The sequence below is a fragment of the Hibiscus syriacus genome, unplaced genomic scaffold, assembly GCF_006381635.1.
Source record: "Hibiscus syriacus cultivar Baekdansim isolate YM2019G1 unplaced genomic scaffold, ASM638163v2 tig00112285_pilon, whole genome shotgun sequence".
NCBI lineage: Eukaryota > Viridiplantae > Streptophyta > Magnoliopsida > Malvales > Malvaceae > Hibiscus > Hibiscus syriacus.
The window spans coordinates 2,762,621-2,780,882 of NW_024063293.1; the positions used below are offsets into that span (position 1 = coordinate 2,762,621).

General features: G+C 31.9%; 1 protein-coding gene and 1 pseudogene across 1 annotated transcript in view; both read left to right on the forward strand.

Moving 5' to 3' along the window:
- The first annotated feature begins 371 nt into the window (after window positions 1-371).
- LOC120177174 lies at window positions 372-6,454 on the forward strand (annotated as a pseudogene).
- Window positions 5,447-18,262, forward strand: part of LOC120177175 (serine/threonine-protein kinase 19-like) — a 28,242-nt gene continuing 15,426 nt past the window's right edge. Inside the window, exons 1-2 of the transcript XR_005521389.1 lie at window positions 5,447-5,451; window positions 10,670-10,671. The gene's annotated coding sequence lies outside the window, so the exon portion shown is untranslated. The remainder of the gene's footprint in view (window positions 5,452-10,669; window positions 10,672-18,262) is intronic.

Here is an 18,262-nt window from a genome sequence, read left to right on the forward strand (position 1 = left end):
CCCTAAATTGGGGTGTTACAAGAAACATGAGTATAAACAAATTCTCCGGCAGCTAACAAATCTCGGTAGTATGTGACCATGGTGTACATTGCACTGAAACCATTTTTCAATGAGTACAATTGCGATGGTTACAGCATTGTTTGCCAAGAGACAGGAAGCCCATTGTAGTCACCAAGATCCAGAGCTCTGCCCAAGCCTCATTTTCATTAACAACTTACTCTAAATCTGAAACTGTTGGGCCTAGGCTTAAATGTCCAGGGACAAACTCCATAAATTCAACTTAACACATGGACCAATTGGGTAATTTCACCCTTTCATTTCAACTGCTTGCTTTATTTCCATAGCTAGTACAAGTCCTAACTCACTGCACTCAATCACTTTGCGCACAGCGAAGACTTTAAACGGAAAATACAATGCCGACGAATTTACATTTCGTATGTTTCCCGTTTTTCTTGATCTAAAGCCATAGAGTTTCCATATTAAATTCTTTCCAATTTTCAGATCCTACTAACAGTTTTAATATTTGCGTCAATGAATATCAGTTTTTGAGGCTATTGACTGAGTGAGTGTCGGGGTTTAATTGCAGGAAATGGCCAGCAGTCTTAGTCTCGTTGGATTTGCGGTTCTCTTACTCTTTCTATCGATCTGTGAAGCTGCTTCAATTTTTCATCCGATCTCCGATTTTCATCGATCTGCCGCTCTTGAGCTCTTCAGTCCCGACCATGGATCCTTCAAGAGGTTTCCTTGACCCTTGTTTATATTGTAACTACATTTATCCATTCATTGGTTTGTTGGTTAAGAAAAGAAATTAGGAGATAATGGGGAATTAATACCGTTGAAAGTCAAACTTATGTTTATTTCCCTTCCAGTCTGAGTGTCTATCATCATATTTGATGTGATTGATCTCACCAGTTTAGAAGAGACATATGAAGCACTAAGAACATTTGACGTTCTTGGAATTCAAAAGAAGCCTAATGTAACCGCCACAGCTTGCCGTTCAATTTCACAAGCTGTTGGGTCATCATCGTCAACCCCAAAGGATCTTTTCTATGCTTTAAAAGCAAATAGTGTGGCGAAATGCAAGATGAACGATAAAGCTTTTGAGGTATTTAATAGAATTAACAATTTGGCACACTAAATTGTCATTGAAAATATCTTAACTTTTTTTAAATCCTGGCTCTTAAATTTTGTTTTTATTCCTTTGCAAAAGGACATTATAACAAGACTTAATGCTGCTGTCAATGATGCAAGTTCATTGCTTGACTTCCACTATTCAGTAGGAGGTTTGGTGCTTGCCAAGGTAATAAATGAGTGCATGATACTGGTTATCATGATGAATCCAATGTAATAAATATTAGGTGTTTTCTAGAATGCACTATACCTGCTTTGTTTGCTATGTTGATCCATGGACCTTATTTATCCAGATTCTATAGCATTTTACTTGTTTCTGTTTCCCCCCTTACATTCTAATACATTTTTTGTCAATGCTGGATCAGAGTTCCAAAGCTGACGTTCATCTTGCTAATGCTGATGAAATTTTCCGCTCAGTGAAGGTTTGCTATTATTACTAGATTTAATTTTGTGGAGAGTTTTCATATAGAGCTTACTCTCTCCAGATCTATCCAGGCAGGTTAAGGCCTATCATTTTGGAGGGACTACTTGAACTTGATGGTATAGAGAGATTTGTGTTTGTTGAGGACTTATTACTTGAACTGCCACAACTTCTAATCTTATTTTTATGTTAACTTTTTTTTACTTCAGCCAACTTCTATAACTTGATTTTATAGCATATATGTTTTTCATGAATGGTTGATTTTATGTAACAAATTGTTTCCAGGCTTTCAGCCAGAGTGATGGCAAGTGGCGCTATAGTTCAAATAATCCTGAATCCAGTGCATTTGCTGCTGGTAAAGATTTTTCTAGCTTCTATAATTTTTTTTGAGACAATTTCCTGCACAACCATCATTTAGCAATTTTTTTTAAGACAATGTCTTCATAAATGTTATTTACCTTCTTTTTTTCATTTATCAATTGTTCAATTCAGTTGTGAGATAGTTATTTGTCAAGACGTGTCATCTTTTTGCAGGAATAGCACTTGAAACACTTGCAGGAGTTGTTTCATTGTCATCTTCTGAACTTGACCAATCTTTGGTAAGTAGTCCATGTTGTTTGCTTTTATTTGGTCCTGGTCTGACCAATTTATGAATCTGAATTGTTAATCAGCTCGAATGTATGATGAAATGTTCTCTTGTTAAACTTCATGTGTTGTAATTTATTTATTTATTTATTTTGTGTGTGTGTGTGTGTGTAGTCAACTGCTGGTTTTTAGCCATATATGTTTTGCGGTTTCTGAATTGATTATTTTCTGCCCCTAATTCATGTGTGATATCTAGCTAATAGATGTGGATCTTAATCAATGTTTGTTTAAGGCAATCTAAGGATTATTACCAGATATTCAATCATTTTTTAATTTTATCATTAAATTATCTTGTTAAGAAAAAAGTGGTTATCCCTCTTGTGGCCATGAGGGCCTTGTTGGAACTCTTGTAAGGAAAAATGGATTCCTTCTTGTAAGCATAGAACTACCTTGTTTTTGTGTAGCTATGAGCACTTCCTTAAAACTCTCTAAGCCATCTAGTTAAATTCCGTAAACCATATTAAGCTGAAGAGGGGATGTTTTGAATTCACGAATAACGCAAAACTCGTCAAGTGAGCTTAAAATAATCTGCATTTCTATGATTTTTTTTTGTTTTCATTTCATTACTTCAGTTAGCCATATGATGGTGTCTTTTGATAGTGCATTGTCTCTGCTCAAGTGAGCAAGGTTTGCTTTCATTATTTTTGTTGCTTATGTATGTCATTGTTAGTTTGCGCATTCCGTTTTATATGTCTGGTTACTGTTGGGCAGGTCAGTACTCTAAATAATGATATAAGCAAGCTTTTCGACAGTATTGAGAAATATGGTATGTATATTTTCTTCTCTTTTTTTCAAACTCCTTTTATGTTATTTTTTATTGGTTCTACTTTTCTTCAATTTTTATCCTACTTCCATTCATGATTTATCTACAAAAAAAGAATAGTTTTACCAATTTCTTTTTCAATTATTTTTCCCATCCTTTTTATTGTCTCTTATTTTTCAGACGATGAGGCTCTTTACTTTGATGATATGCTTTTTATGGACATGACCATCAAAGTCCCTTAGCAACCACCTCGTCTGTTGTTAGAGGACTAACAGCATTTGCAGCAGTGAGTTATGGAAGTCTTACTGTTTGTTGGGAGAGTTCACTCATATTGCACTTTTAGCCTTTTCTCTTCTTCTCCTATTTTTTTGGGGAGTCTGTTGTAATCCTTCTGGTTTATTTCTGCAGCTTCCAGGCAACAAGATACTCAGATTGGCTAACTTCTTCCTTGGTATTGGAGTTCCTGGTGATGCCAAAGATTTATTCAACCAAATAGACTCCTTAGCTTGTTTGGAAAGCAACAGGCAAGGTTTTCCTTTGGCCCTTCTAATGTATTTGTATTTATTTTATATAAAATTGGATGACGGTATTATATTTCCTAGACCTTAAATTCATAATGTCAATAGCTTCTTACAACAGTGTTATGGCAACCTTTTTCTTTGGTTTGTGTAATAAAGCTCTGGAGCTTAATGGATCTTAAATTTCACACTTTCCATGCAGGGTTTCCATCCCACTGATCCTATCAATTCCATCTACAGTGCTTTCATTGACCCAAAAGGACTCACTCCAGGTTTGTCCAAAGTTAAAATCCTTGACATGAATACTTAAGTTATTCTAAAGTGGTAGAGACCTATCATCCAAAGACTGGTGGTATTAACATTAGTGGCATTCTATTTTGCTTCACTACACTAATTTTTAGATCCTGAGTGTCTCATATGATGTAGTGTATGCTGACAACTGTTGGCCTTTTTTTAAAAAAAAATTATCAAAAAAGGATTTTTCCCACGTGATGCATATCTGCGGTGGATTAACTTGCTTTTCTCTCCTATATTCATTTGTATGCATAAGCCTCTTTGTACCAAATTTGGATTCATTAAATCTGGTTTTAGGGTTTTGTTACTCCTGTTTTTACTCTTTTGTTTGAATATAACAGGTTAAAGTCAACACTGTGCTTGGTTCAAATGTACCACCTCTTACTGTGAAGCTTGTGGGAGCTTTTACTTCTGTTTCAAAGGATGCATCTGTAGTTGAAAGCCAGGTTTATTGTTTTATCAAGCCGTTTTCATTTTGCTGGGCGTAATTTCTTCTGTACACAAGTTATACTTTTGCATTCCTTTTGTTTAATTTGATTCAATGTCTACAAATATTATAAATATAGGAACTTGAGTTTGATGCTGGAACTGGGCTACATAACTTGAACGACTTGCCAAAGAGTATAGATGTTGGAAGTTACACATTTGTTTTTGAGGTATTGTGGTTGTAATCAGATTCTTTGGTTTATAGTTTAAGCTTTGTGTTCATCCGTGTTTTCCTTACACGTGAAATTGAATTTTGTAGATTGTGCTCCATAAACCTGAGGATGAAAAGGTTTATGTCACGGGAGGCCAAAAGAAAATACCAATATTTGTCACAGGACTTATCAAAATTGAAAATGCAGAAACCGCTATACTTGTCAGTGATCTTGGGAGCATAGAAACACAGAAAAAGTATGTTATCTGTCTCCTTTGCTTATCTTTTGTTGGTTTTGTACTGATAATCGATAACTGTCATGGGTACTGATAAAGTGTGTTAACTGACAACTCTTTTACATGTTCACCTCTATTATGTTTGATTTCTTTTCAAATGACGTCTGACATTTGTTTTTTTTATGGTCTTACACCATATATTATAGGCTAGATTTAGCTGGACAAAGTGCTATATCATTATCAGCAAACCATCTCCAAAAGCTACGTGTATCCTTTAAATTGACATCTCCTCGTGGACTTGCTTTTAAGCCACATCAGGTTCATACTTGTCTTCATTTTTAATCAATGGTATTCTTTCTGGCAGTTTATTGATAAGTTTGGCGGTTTGCAGGTATTGCTCAAATTGAGACATGAAAGCAAGGTTGAGCACCTCTTTGTGGTTGGAAACTCTGGAGAACAGTTTGAAATAATTCTAGTTAAGTATCGGTTCTTTCATAGTTGAAATTTTAGGCTGTGTGACAGATTAAATTATTGTTAGTATCTAGAATAATTAGTGATTTCTTTATTCCACTCAGAAATGAGACATCCGTTACCTTATACTATTATCATAAAGTATTCTTCCACTAGCTAAGCTTATGCTACAGTTATTTAAGATTTGACAATAGTATTCAGATGGAAAATATTTTGTTTATGTTTTTTTATTATATATTAATCTTACCTGGCTTGTCTTGTAGAATTTTCTTATGCTGGTTGAGAAGTTCTTCTATCTCTCAGGTAGATATGACATTGAGCTCACCGTTGGTGATGTTGTTATGGTAAGTGTTGCTTTTGCTTTATAAAATTCTCAATTTGTATGCTTTCAAGAATATATTACAATAACATATATCTTTTTTTTTCAGGAGAACTCTTTATTAAGAGCCATTGGGCATATTGAGTTGGATCTACCAGAACCAACTGAGAAGGCACCCCGCCCTCCTCCACAACCTGTTGATCCTTACTCAAGATATGTGCCCAAAGCAGAGATAACTCACATCTTCAGGGCTCTCGAAAAGCGTCCTCAGAAGGAGCTTTCTCTTGCTTTCCTGGGTCTTACCTTGCTTCCATTACTTGGATTCTTGTTCGGGGTTAGTAGCTTTATATTTTGATTCAATCATAATTTTAGACTGTATAATTATAGTTAAAGATGCATATGTGCATATGTAAATGTAAGTATATTTACTTCAATAATGTGCTAATGCTATTATTTGGACTTTTTGATGGTTCTTGAATAGCTATATCAATTGGGGGTGAATTTGAAGAACTTTCCTACCAATACTGTTTCTGCGACATTTGCCATTCTCTTCCATGTAGGCATCGGAGCAGTTCTGTTACTCTATGTGTTTTTCTGGTTGAAGGTTAGTTCTTCTTCGTCTTAAACAATCTGAGCACGAGTCAATTGTCATTGTTTGTGTATGATTCCATCATTAACTGGTATGCATGGTTGTGGGTGCAGTTGGATCTTTTCCAAACACTGAAACTACTTGGTTTGTTGGGAGTTTTCCTTGTGTTTGTTGGCCATAGAACCCTTTCCTATTTGGCTGCTACATCTGCCAAGCTTAAATCTGCCTGAGTTGATTGAAGAATAATTTGAATTCCTTTGCAAGCGTTGTTTGATGCACAGCCAAAAAATGGGTTCTTTCTCTTCTGCTTAGCCAGATTTTTCTTGGGACACTTTTAATTCAAAATTTTGCTCGGCTCGGCTCGGCTCATTTTCTCAAATCTTTTTTTACGAATCCCTTTGTAATTATTGATACGCCAAAGGAAGAAAAAAAGGCACTCCCGATATAAATATTGTGTTTTATTTTGCTGCGGCAACACCAAAATGGCTTTTGACACTCGAGTCTTTGCTAATTTAATTAAAAAAATCTTTGCTAGCTTAAAATTAGAATCAACAATGTCGGGTCAGGTCACGAAAGATAAAAGAATACGAGCCCATACCCATACCCTACCCTCAGTTCTGCATACCGAAATCTTCGAAAGTATTCATTTTATTGGTTGAATCTATCAATTTATAAATATTTCTTATAATTCAAAACCTGGTATCAATATTAAGGTCATTATAAAATTTTGGATGAACTCTTGTTATAAGTTATAACCCTCTAACACGGACACAGTCCTTCAAACCAACGTGATCTGCACTTTTAATGTACAACTTCTGGTATTGCCCTCCTTGATCACGTGTGCTGGAAAAGATGTCTACATTTTAATGTATGTTTCTTAGTGTTTTTAACAAGGGAACAGCAACTGAGACTTCAAGCTGACCATGTCAACACAATTGTGTCTCTGGATAAACTAGACTTGGATGAATCTTTCATGGACTTGTAGAGCCAATACCTTTTCTTAAATCACCATTATTTCGTCAGCACTTTTGGAATATTTTTCTTCAAGTACCTATGTCCAAAGCAAATCCTTTCATAGACTTGAAGATAAAAACTAGACACACATTTCAGAGACGTGGTCGTATGATATGAGTTGTATTTGATCCTCACACTTAAATCCGAGTAGCATATATCTATCTACATTAAAATTTTTGATGATGTTAGAATTGCCTTCTGAAAATCCTACTAGCCTCTGATGCTTTGTTCTGAAGCAATAACAAATATAGGGGTCACTGACAAAGGAAATCTATCGAGAAAAGTAAAGTGTTGCTCCCTCTATTCTCATTGGCTGATCAAATTTCATCATGAAATATCCAACAACATATGCCATGAAAAGTAATGCTTTTCTGTTTCCAAAGTAAAGCATCAATGAAATGAGTTAAATCTTCCCTCTATTTCCATTGGCTGATCAAACTTCATCATGAAATATCCAACAACATATGCCATGAAAAGTGTGACTTTAGGCCAGGATTCTCACCAGTCTTTCTCCCGGTGCTGCATCGGGTGTATCGAGCTCCATCACTGACAAAGCAACGCACCCCATGTATGAAGGAACACAGGTGACTGAGGTTAGCAGTAATAAAAAAAACTCAATTTTCTTGACGGTGTTTTTTGTCAATGCAAAAGCTAGATAGAATTCTACCACAAAGTCAATGAAAAATTCCTCTTGTTTTTATGTTTCCAACCAAGCTGAAGAGAGCACTGTCCCGTTGAGCCATGTGACTGAGGTTAGCAGCATTTTTAAGTTTAGCGGCGCCGGCAGAACTTAGGGAGTTGATTTTAGGATTGTGAGTGATGATCGAAAGTTTTGGGGAGTCAAACTCAGTCACCGATTTAAAACGCTGTATTAGTATTTTGTTAATTCCAGTAACGATCATTAACCGTAAGTAATTAATTTATTATAAATCGATAATATTAGTGATCAATTTGTTACTTTTTGAAATTTTAATAAAAAATTATTCAAATATTAGTGATCATTTGTATATTTTATCCTAAATTTATCTTTCATTAATAATTAATTCATTAATGATTATATCTAAAATCATTGATTATCTATCATATAATTATTGATTATTACTCTTCAATCAAATCAAATAAATCATCTTTAAAGGTTGTCATGTAAACATTTCTAACAATATCATAATATGTAATCTAAAAGCATTCTCCCCAAATTAATAAAGAGCTCTAAGATTTTTTTTCTTTTTAAAATAATGTGACTATAAAATTAGTATACGTTCAAAAATCATTAATAATAATCATATATTTATTTTATAGATATATTTACTCGAGTTCTTAAAATAATACTTTAATTTGTGGGTTTAAATTCATCATTGTCCCCTAAAGTATATCATTTGTACCAAGATGTCCCTAAAGTATTTTTCAGAACATTTTGTCCCCTGGAGTTTAAATTGTTACCTCATTTGCCCCAAACTATTAATCATGTTAAAAATAGTAAGGGTAAATTACAAATATAGTCACTCAATTATTTTCATGAATTTGTTTTGGTCACCCAATTATTTTCTTTTCAAAATCATTATTGAACTTGAGTTTTTGTTCCGTTTTGGCCACCCAATTTGATTCAAAAAATTTAAAATTTTAATATATAAGAATTTATTTATATCACATATTTTTTATTCGATGCATAATTTAATTTATAATAATAAATGTATTTATATTTTCATTTACTTCTCATACATATGAACGACAATGCCTATTAAAGATAAAAAAAAATATGGGTAAACTACATAAATGAAGGCATAATTAAGGGTCGAGTCAAGAAATGACCACCATTTTCAAATTTGCATCAATATGACCATTGAACTATTTAAATGATTTCAATATAGTCACCCACAGTTAACATTTAACGGAAATATTTGCGATGAGTTTTGACACCGAAAGAAATCTAACTTGGGTCCTAAGGGAAACCTACATATGCCTTAACCACTAAGCTAATTCTCACACTTGTTATTGAGGTAATACATATATTATATAACTTGTACAAGTTTAAGCAAAAAAATTAAAATAACTTAATTGAATTTAAACCCAAAATGAATTAGTAACTAAACAAGAAGAATAGGCTAAATCTAAAATTTAAGAATCAATTATAAGTGAGAACTTACATCTAGGCCAATTGAGAATATGACAACACTTAAATCACTAAAATAAATCTAATAGTTTATTTATAATTGATTTAAGATTTTAATATTTTTAAACTAAATTTATTGTTTTTACATTTATTTTTTAATGATTATATATATATGAAATCATTAAAAATAATTTATTATTTAAATTATAATCATAAAAAAAATATTTAAGATTCAAAACATAAATTTATCTTTTGATTTTAAATTGTGCTCGTGAGTTCGAGTATGTTAAATAAATTTTTTATTTTATTTTAAATATAATTTCATAAATATAATCATTAAAAATAAATATAAATCAAATTTAATTTAAAAATATTAAAATCTTAAATTAATTAATAATAATATATTAGATTTTTTAGCAATTTAAGCGTTAACAAGTTTGAGAATTGGCTCAACGATTAATTTTAAAATCTAGGGGATTTAATCTATAAATTTAATACATGATTGTAATAAAAGATTTTAAAGTTAATGCTCAAATTAAGGCATTAGACGAATTAAAAATAGAATCAAGATCAAATTGCATTTAATGAAAATCCAAGGAAACAAATCATATACAAGTAGTGACCAAAATGGAAGAAAACATAGTAGGATGTCAGCGCCATGAATACATAACTTTACAAGGACCCAGCCTAATTATACCAATTTTGTTAACTGTCACATAAACACTCTCGTTAAATGTTAACGACAAGTGGTTATATTGAAACTATTTAAATAGTCCAGTGGTCATATTAACACAAATTTTAAAATGGTGGTCATTTCATGACTCGACCCTTAGTTATGTGGTCATTTATGTACTTTACCCAAAAATGTTGGGATTTATGATGCTCTATCGATCAACCGAAAAAGTGCCAAGTGGGGGTGAATTGACAAATTAAAAAGTTGTTGGAAGCTTTTGAAAGAAGTAAGAAATTGACACAATGATTATAGAGTGGTTTAACTCCCTTAATGAAGTTTACATTCACTACCTTAGCTTCCCAACTAAGGATTTCAACAAATTCACTAATTTGTTCTAACCTTTTAGGACAAGGTGTAACCTTACACAACACTAAGAATTATACCCCAAAGTCTTAAGTGTTCAACCATTCCTAAGAAGAAATTACAAATATCAAATTAGGAAACCTCACTAGGAATGTGTTTGCACATTTCAAGAACAAGGAAAAACACTCAACAAAATGAAACAAATGAGTGCAAAAGTGTTCTTTGAAAGCAAAAAAGAATATTGAAGAATGTTGACTTGATTTTGGCTCAAATTGATTACTTTAGCTTTCTCTATGATCTCTTGTCTTCACATATGACTTAGAATCTTGTTTTTACTTCATTCAATTCTAGTCATTTGGGTTACTGTGGGAGTTAATAAAGTTGTTGGGAAGAATTTTCCTGCAATAAATGTTGCCTAGATGCCTTGAGTATCGGTACTCGGGCTTGGAGTATCGGTACTACCTACATTAAATACAAAAATATAGTCGTTGGTAAGAGAGGAGTATCGGTACTCCACCTAGAGTACCGATACTTGTATCAACACTCATAGAGTATCAGTACAAAAATAGCCTACTGAAATCGAGTTTGCCAAAAACATAAAAGGGATATCGGTATCAATATCGATACTTCAGTTTATTTTTACACATCACTATGGTACGACATGAACAATACCAGTACTGTTCTTGAAGTATCGATACTACAATGTTAAAATTGATTTTTGAATCGATTAAGATCCAAAACCCTTTGTAAAAATGTTTGAAAAATATTTCCAATATATAACTTGAATTTTTCAAATGAGTAAGAAGTAATTATGAAGTTTTTAACTTAAAAAATGGTTTCTATATTTGAATGGTAGAATCAAATATAAGTTTAAAAATCGAATTAAAAATAACCTTCAATTTTCTTTAAACTTATTTACTTTTGTTATATCAAAATCACAAAGCATGGTTCAACAATCTCCCCTTTTTTTATATAAAAAAAACTTTTGAAAAATTGTAAGATTTTTTTTAAGATTTTCTTGAAAATAACTACTCCCCTTACTCTAACATTTCTCCCTTTTTGTTAAATCAAAAGGTTTAAAAAATAAGATATAAATAAAATTTGTGAAGATCAAACTTACCAAATGAGTTTAGTCAACATAAATAATATTCTTAAAGAAATATACATGGTTATAAAACATAATGTCTCAAATATCAAATATTAGAAACCATATCAAGCATCCAAAATGACTTAAATATCACATATAAACATCCATGTGCATAAAAATCCAAAGGCATAACAAAAGTATGAAATTAAACATCCACAACCGAAAGATAAAAAAATCTAACCAAGTCTAAATGCAATGTCGAACATGAGCACAAAATAAACAATCAATAAAAGAAGAGCGATCAGGCATCCGACAAAGAAAGATCATGATCCGAAGATAGAGTGCAAAAGGAAGCAAAGTCACGAAAAAGAGCATCAACCTATCTTTCACCATGTCAAATCTAGCATGAAGATCACGTCAGGAGTCTACATACATCACCTTCAAAGATAACTGCTGAGCATCAATCTCAGACAATTGAGACTCTAAGGTAGCAAACCTCATGTCCATTATCTCTATGAATGTCTGGAAGTAAGGTGAAATCGCACTCGCTATAACACCCCCAACCCGTACCCGACCCGGATCCGAGTTTGAGGTGTCACATTGACTTTTCAAAACATTTACTTGTATAAAATAGTGAGTAATTTAAAACTTTTATACTTATAACTTATTCAAAAGATTTCCAGAACTATTCCGAGCTTAAATGTTTTTGCAAAATTTTTCAGAGCATATACAATTCAAAACATTAATTACAAGCCAACTATTTTCAATGTACATAATACATCTAATTCAATACATCTTTTCTGATCTGATCTCCGGTAAGAAGTAACTGACATGTCTTGCTCCACTTTGCTCTTTACTCTTCTCACTTCTGTAACCTACGTATGAAACAATCACACGCTAAGTCTATGACTTAGTGAGGCAAATAAGCATATAATATAAACTATAGCTTGTAATCATGCATGACCAATTACTACTATCACTCATACCCTTATTCATGTAACAAATCCCTATAACATCTATGCAATATATCATTACATGTAAGAACATATACACACACATATACTCACCACCCATCATTTCCATCATTAGCCTTATTTCGTTATCAATATTATTGTCGTTTATATCACTTAATACATATCCTCTTATACCTAGCCTTTTAACCAACATTTGACTCATTTAATCATACAATCCACATATCATCATATAAATTATATAATACATTCATAGCACAAAAGAATACAAGTCACATGTACTATATGTTTGTTGTTATTTCTTTATTAGCCCATGTACACATGTGAGAATTATGGATGTGTGAGTCTATGGAGGTTGTGCACTAATGTTGTCACCATAGCTCGTATAAATGCACCGAAGTGCCACATAGAATTACACCGAAGAGCCGCATAGAATTGCACCGAAGTGTCATATAAAATGTCCCTAAGGACCACGCAGAAAATTCCTTAAGAATCATATACATATACAAAGGATCAAGTATGTGTCTCAAAAGACATCACACGTGTTCCAAGGAATACATATATGTCCCGAAGGACCGCGTAGACCCTCGACTCTTGGCATGCCAACTATACCTCTAGCTCTCAAGACACATAACATGGGCATTGTCATTTCACATATTCATATAAACACATAGTTCACTTACGCTTAGAACATTTTCATATGATTCACATTTACATGTCACATAGCTTATATACTTTCTCACGTAGTCACAAAGATCCATGTCATATAACATATATCGAAAGTGCATATAATCACGTATATCATATCATATAACTTAGATAATTTCTCAGGTATTCATGTAAACATACATATCATATCTTGTTCACATATGATCATATATACTTCATATAACACATAGAAACACCTAGAACACTTTCACATAACTTATATAAATTTTCAGAGTCCTTTCATATTACTTGATAACATATATCATATATGTATATAATAACTTATATCATATCATCTACCTTATACTCCATTTCTTTGTATTCCCTTAGATTATATAAATTATGTTGTATTTCTAAACATATATCATTTAATAGTATTTTTATTTATGTATTAATTTAATCTATTTACTTAATTCAATTTCATATATTGATTATAATATTTTCATATAGCTCCATAGATATTTAGCATATAACTTATCTTACATATTTGTAACATCCCTTTATATTCAAGTTTCCTAATTGATATACTATTCGCATTCCCTTCTATAACTCAATCTTATTTAGTTCCCTTAACTCTCATTAAATCAAAAATCTCTATTATACTAATTCTCATAATGGATCATACCACTATGTACTTGTCCAACTCATGTTTACCTAGTTCCTATCACTTCTCATGAACTCATTTTCATCATATTTTCCTATTATTACATATTTTATCTCATAACCATGTATTCACATAGTCTTATATTTCATTATCATATGACTTATATTTGTTCTCCTATGACTCTTCATAAACATCTATTTTCATTTCCATACATCTCATGACTTATCTTTTATATTCCTATAATTCATAACTTGTTTTATATTCTCTCATTAACACTTAATAGTGTTTTTACATAAACCACATAGCACGTACAAAAAATATTAATTCATATAATCAAACATACATACACTTCATATTGTTAACATACTTATAATCAAGACTTAATAAGCTATTACTATAGGAAATAGACTTATCACAAGTCCAATTTCCATATAATCTTATACAAATAAGATGCACTCACCTTGGCCTCACTAAGTTCCAATCCACTTTTATGATTTCCTCTCTTTCGATCGAATCTTAACTCGATAATCGTTTCAGAACTTGTTCATGTTTGATATCTACATAATATACATTGATACATATCAGTATCCCATTGATATACTCTAATCTATCATTTCTTAGACCAAAAGAAATGTCTATTTCAATTTCCCCTTGAAGTGCATCGATGCATTATACAGTGCATCGATGCATTCTTTAACATGTGCATCTATGCACTACCCATGCATCGATACATAAATTACCTTCGATGTTTTCATTTTAAGGGGATGCATCGATGCACTCCTTATGCATCGATGCACCAATTGCATTCGATGTTCATTTATTTGAGAGTGCATCGATGCACACAACCCATAAATGATACTTTGAGCACGAAAATCCCTTCTTTATTCTCTCAACTCTTCATATTTCATCCCTTTTTCTATTCTTAACTCTTATACACCTATTTAAACTAATCTATACTCATTTATTTCATCTTAAACCCCAAAATCCTATCCTCCTTATGAAATTCAAGAATTATACCAACTTTGCAGCATGATTTAATTCCACTTCTAACACTTCATATGTCTTAACTAGATTGATGACAAGTCAAATTTATCTTCAAATTCAACTTATCAACTCTATTTAAATATTTCATTCCAAAACTCATTCTCTTTAATATTTTGTAACTTCTTCATCTTTTGATTTTAAGATAACTTAAGCTTTCCTTAAGCTTAGTTATCACCTAATGATCAAAATCCAACCATAAAATCAACAAATAAACAACTAAATAGAAACTCACCTTTGCTCAGCACGTTGGAGAAGAAGAAAGCAAGAAGAAGAAAAGTTTTCCAGATACTCTCCCCCAACGTGTTTATCTCTTCTTAAAGAGATAAAAAAAATCTTTTATGACAAATGACCATTTTGCCCTTTAATTCCTTTAATAATTACTAACAACTTTATGGAAATATTCCCAAATAAATCATTGAACTATTCAACTATTTTACTTTGACCAAAAAATTCTGAAATATTTCAATTTGGTCACTAACCCGGTATTGAGGATGTTACAAATCTCCTCTCCTTTAAAGAAAATTCGTCCTTGGATTTTTCACTGTACATCTTGATAAGAACATATCTTCTAATGTTCTCATGTTGCTTTTTCAACTTATTCCTTCGTAATTTATAATCAGTGATTTACCTTCAATTTCCAAAGAATCCAATCTTTATATATCTTTCCCACTCTTTAAATTTTTACATTTTCCTTTGACCTTCCTAAAATCCATATAATGTTACTCATCCCGTAGACACTAACCAAACTCTTATTTCAATTAATTTCTCTATATCAAATTAATTATTCATAAATCACCATCTTCTTGTCTCGTAGATCATATCATTTATTTCCTTAACTTATTAAACCTTATTTCCTTTTTCATTTAATTTCCTTATCCCTTTACTCATTCACAAATAAAAACCTCATTGTAACATATATCATATCTTTTCTTCAGACTCTCATGCTCTTTTTATATCTCTTATACTTATCTCTACTTATCGATCTTCATCGCATCTTCGTAACTCTTATAATCCATATGAATTGCCCAAAATTCTTGTTCGTATACAAAATCCTTATCTTATTTTACATACTCAGAATATCTTTCCAAATCCAATTCCACGTTATACTTTGATAATACATCTAATTAATAACAACTATTCAATCTAGGGCACAAGCCCTGATTAAACAATCATATACATCCAACCTTTCATCATTTCTTAATCCTTGTCTGTACTTCAATACACATGATCTTTTCATATTACTTTACGCACTTTTCTCATTTCTATATCAACTTATAATCGATACTTCTTGTATAACTCTTATCATATCTAATGCTGTAACTCTATCCTTTTCTTTCCTTATTCCATTACTTTCCATAAATCAAAATATCCTTATAACATCGATCATGTCTTTTCTTTCATACTCCCTTACTTCCCCTCAAACATAAGAATCATTATTTCCTTCACTATATCATATTCATATAATCAACACAATTTTCATCATGTAATCTTGTTAGCCAACACTAACTCTTTCTTCTAAAGTACCAACCCTTATCATATTCACACTCTTGCTTATACTCAATACTACCCCTTTGTTCAAATCCATAACTCTGATTTCATTCATCTTATAAAAATATCACTGATGCACTTATTCTTAAACTCTTCTACCAATGATAACCACCTCACTTGATCTTCTAACGCTCTTATGGTGACACTTGTTCACCATATTCTATCTTATCCACAAAATAACAAAATATTCCATATTACTTTTCCAATTCAAAACAATGAATACCGTATATCACTATTCTGATTTGATTTCAAATTCCTGAAATCATCATTTGAGCTTACGAGGCATTTCCTGATGTGTCCACTCTTCATCCTGCCTGACCAGGGCATGTGAATAGCTATAATAATCAGGAATATCACCTTTCACTTTATTTCGGAATTATCATAATCATACTTCTATTATAACTTAGCAATCTAATTCTATTAGGAAGACAACACACTCCTTACACTATCAGATCAGAAATTTTCACTTTATGTTGGCATGTACACATTTTTAAAACTCATTTGACTTCGATTTAAGCCTAGAATCGGATAAACCTTAGCTTTGATATCATTAAATGTAGCACCCCCAACCCATACCCGACCCGAATCCGAGTCTGAGGTGTCACATTGACTTTTCAAAACATTTACTTGTATAAAATAGTGAGTAATTTAAAACTTTTATACCTGTAACTTATTCAAAAGATTTCCAGAACTATTCCGAGCTTAAATGTTTTTGCAAAATCGTTTAGAGCATATACAATTCAAAATATTAATTACATGCCAACTATTTTCAATGTACATAATACATCTAATTCAATACATCTTTTCTGATCTGATCTCCGGTAAGAAGTAACTGACCTGTCTTGCTCCACTTTGCTCTTTACTCTTCTCACTTCTGTAACCTACGTGTGAAACAATCACACGCTAAGTCTATTACTTAGTGAGGCAAATAAGCATATTATATAAACTATAGCTTGTAATCATGCATGACCAATTACTCTATCACTCATACCCTTATTCATGTAACAAATCCCTATAACATCTATGCAATATATCATTACATGTAAGAACATATACACACACATATACTCATCACCCATCATTTCCATCATTAGCCTTATTTCGTTATCAATATTATTGTCGTTTATATCACTTAATATATATCCTCAAATACCTAACCTTTTAACCAACATTTGACTCATTTAATCATACAATCCACATATCATCATATAAATCATATAATATCATTCATAACATAAAAGAATACAAGTCACATGTACTATATGTTTGTTGTTATTTCTTTATTAGCCCATGTACACATGTGAGAACTATGGATATGTGAGTCTATGGAGGTTGTGCACAAATGTTGTCACCGCAGCTCATATAAATGCACCGAAGTGCTACGTAGAATTGCACCGAAGTGCCGCGTAGAATTGCACCGAAGTGCCATATAAAATGTCCCTAAGGACCACGTAGAAAATTCCTTAAGAATCATATACATATACAAAGGATCAAGTATGTGTCTCAAAAGACATCACACATGTTCCAAGGAATACATATATGTCCCGAAGGACCGCGTAGACCCTCGACTCTTGGCATGCCAACTATACCTCTAGCTCTCAAGACACATAACATGAGCATTGTCATTTCACATATTCATATATACACATAGTTCACTTACGCGTAGAACATTTTCATATGATTCACATTTACATGTCACATAGCTTATATACTTTCTCACGTAGTCACAAAGATCCAAGTCATATAACATATATCGAAAGTGAGTATAATCACGTATATCATATCATATATCTTAGATAATTTCTCAGGTATTCATGTAAACATACATATCATATCTTGTTCACATATGATCATATATACTTCATATAACACATAGAAACACCTAGAACACTTTCACATAGCTTATATAAATTTTCAGAGTCCTTTCATATTACTTGATAACATATATCATATATGTATATAATAACTTATATCATATCATCTACCTTATACTCCATTTCTTTGTATTCCCTTAGAGTATATAAATTATGTCGTATTTCTAAACATATATCATTTAATAGTATTTTTATTTATGTATTAATTTAATCTATTTACTTAATTCAATTTCATATATTGA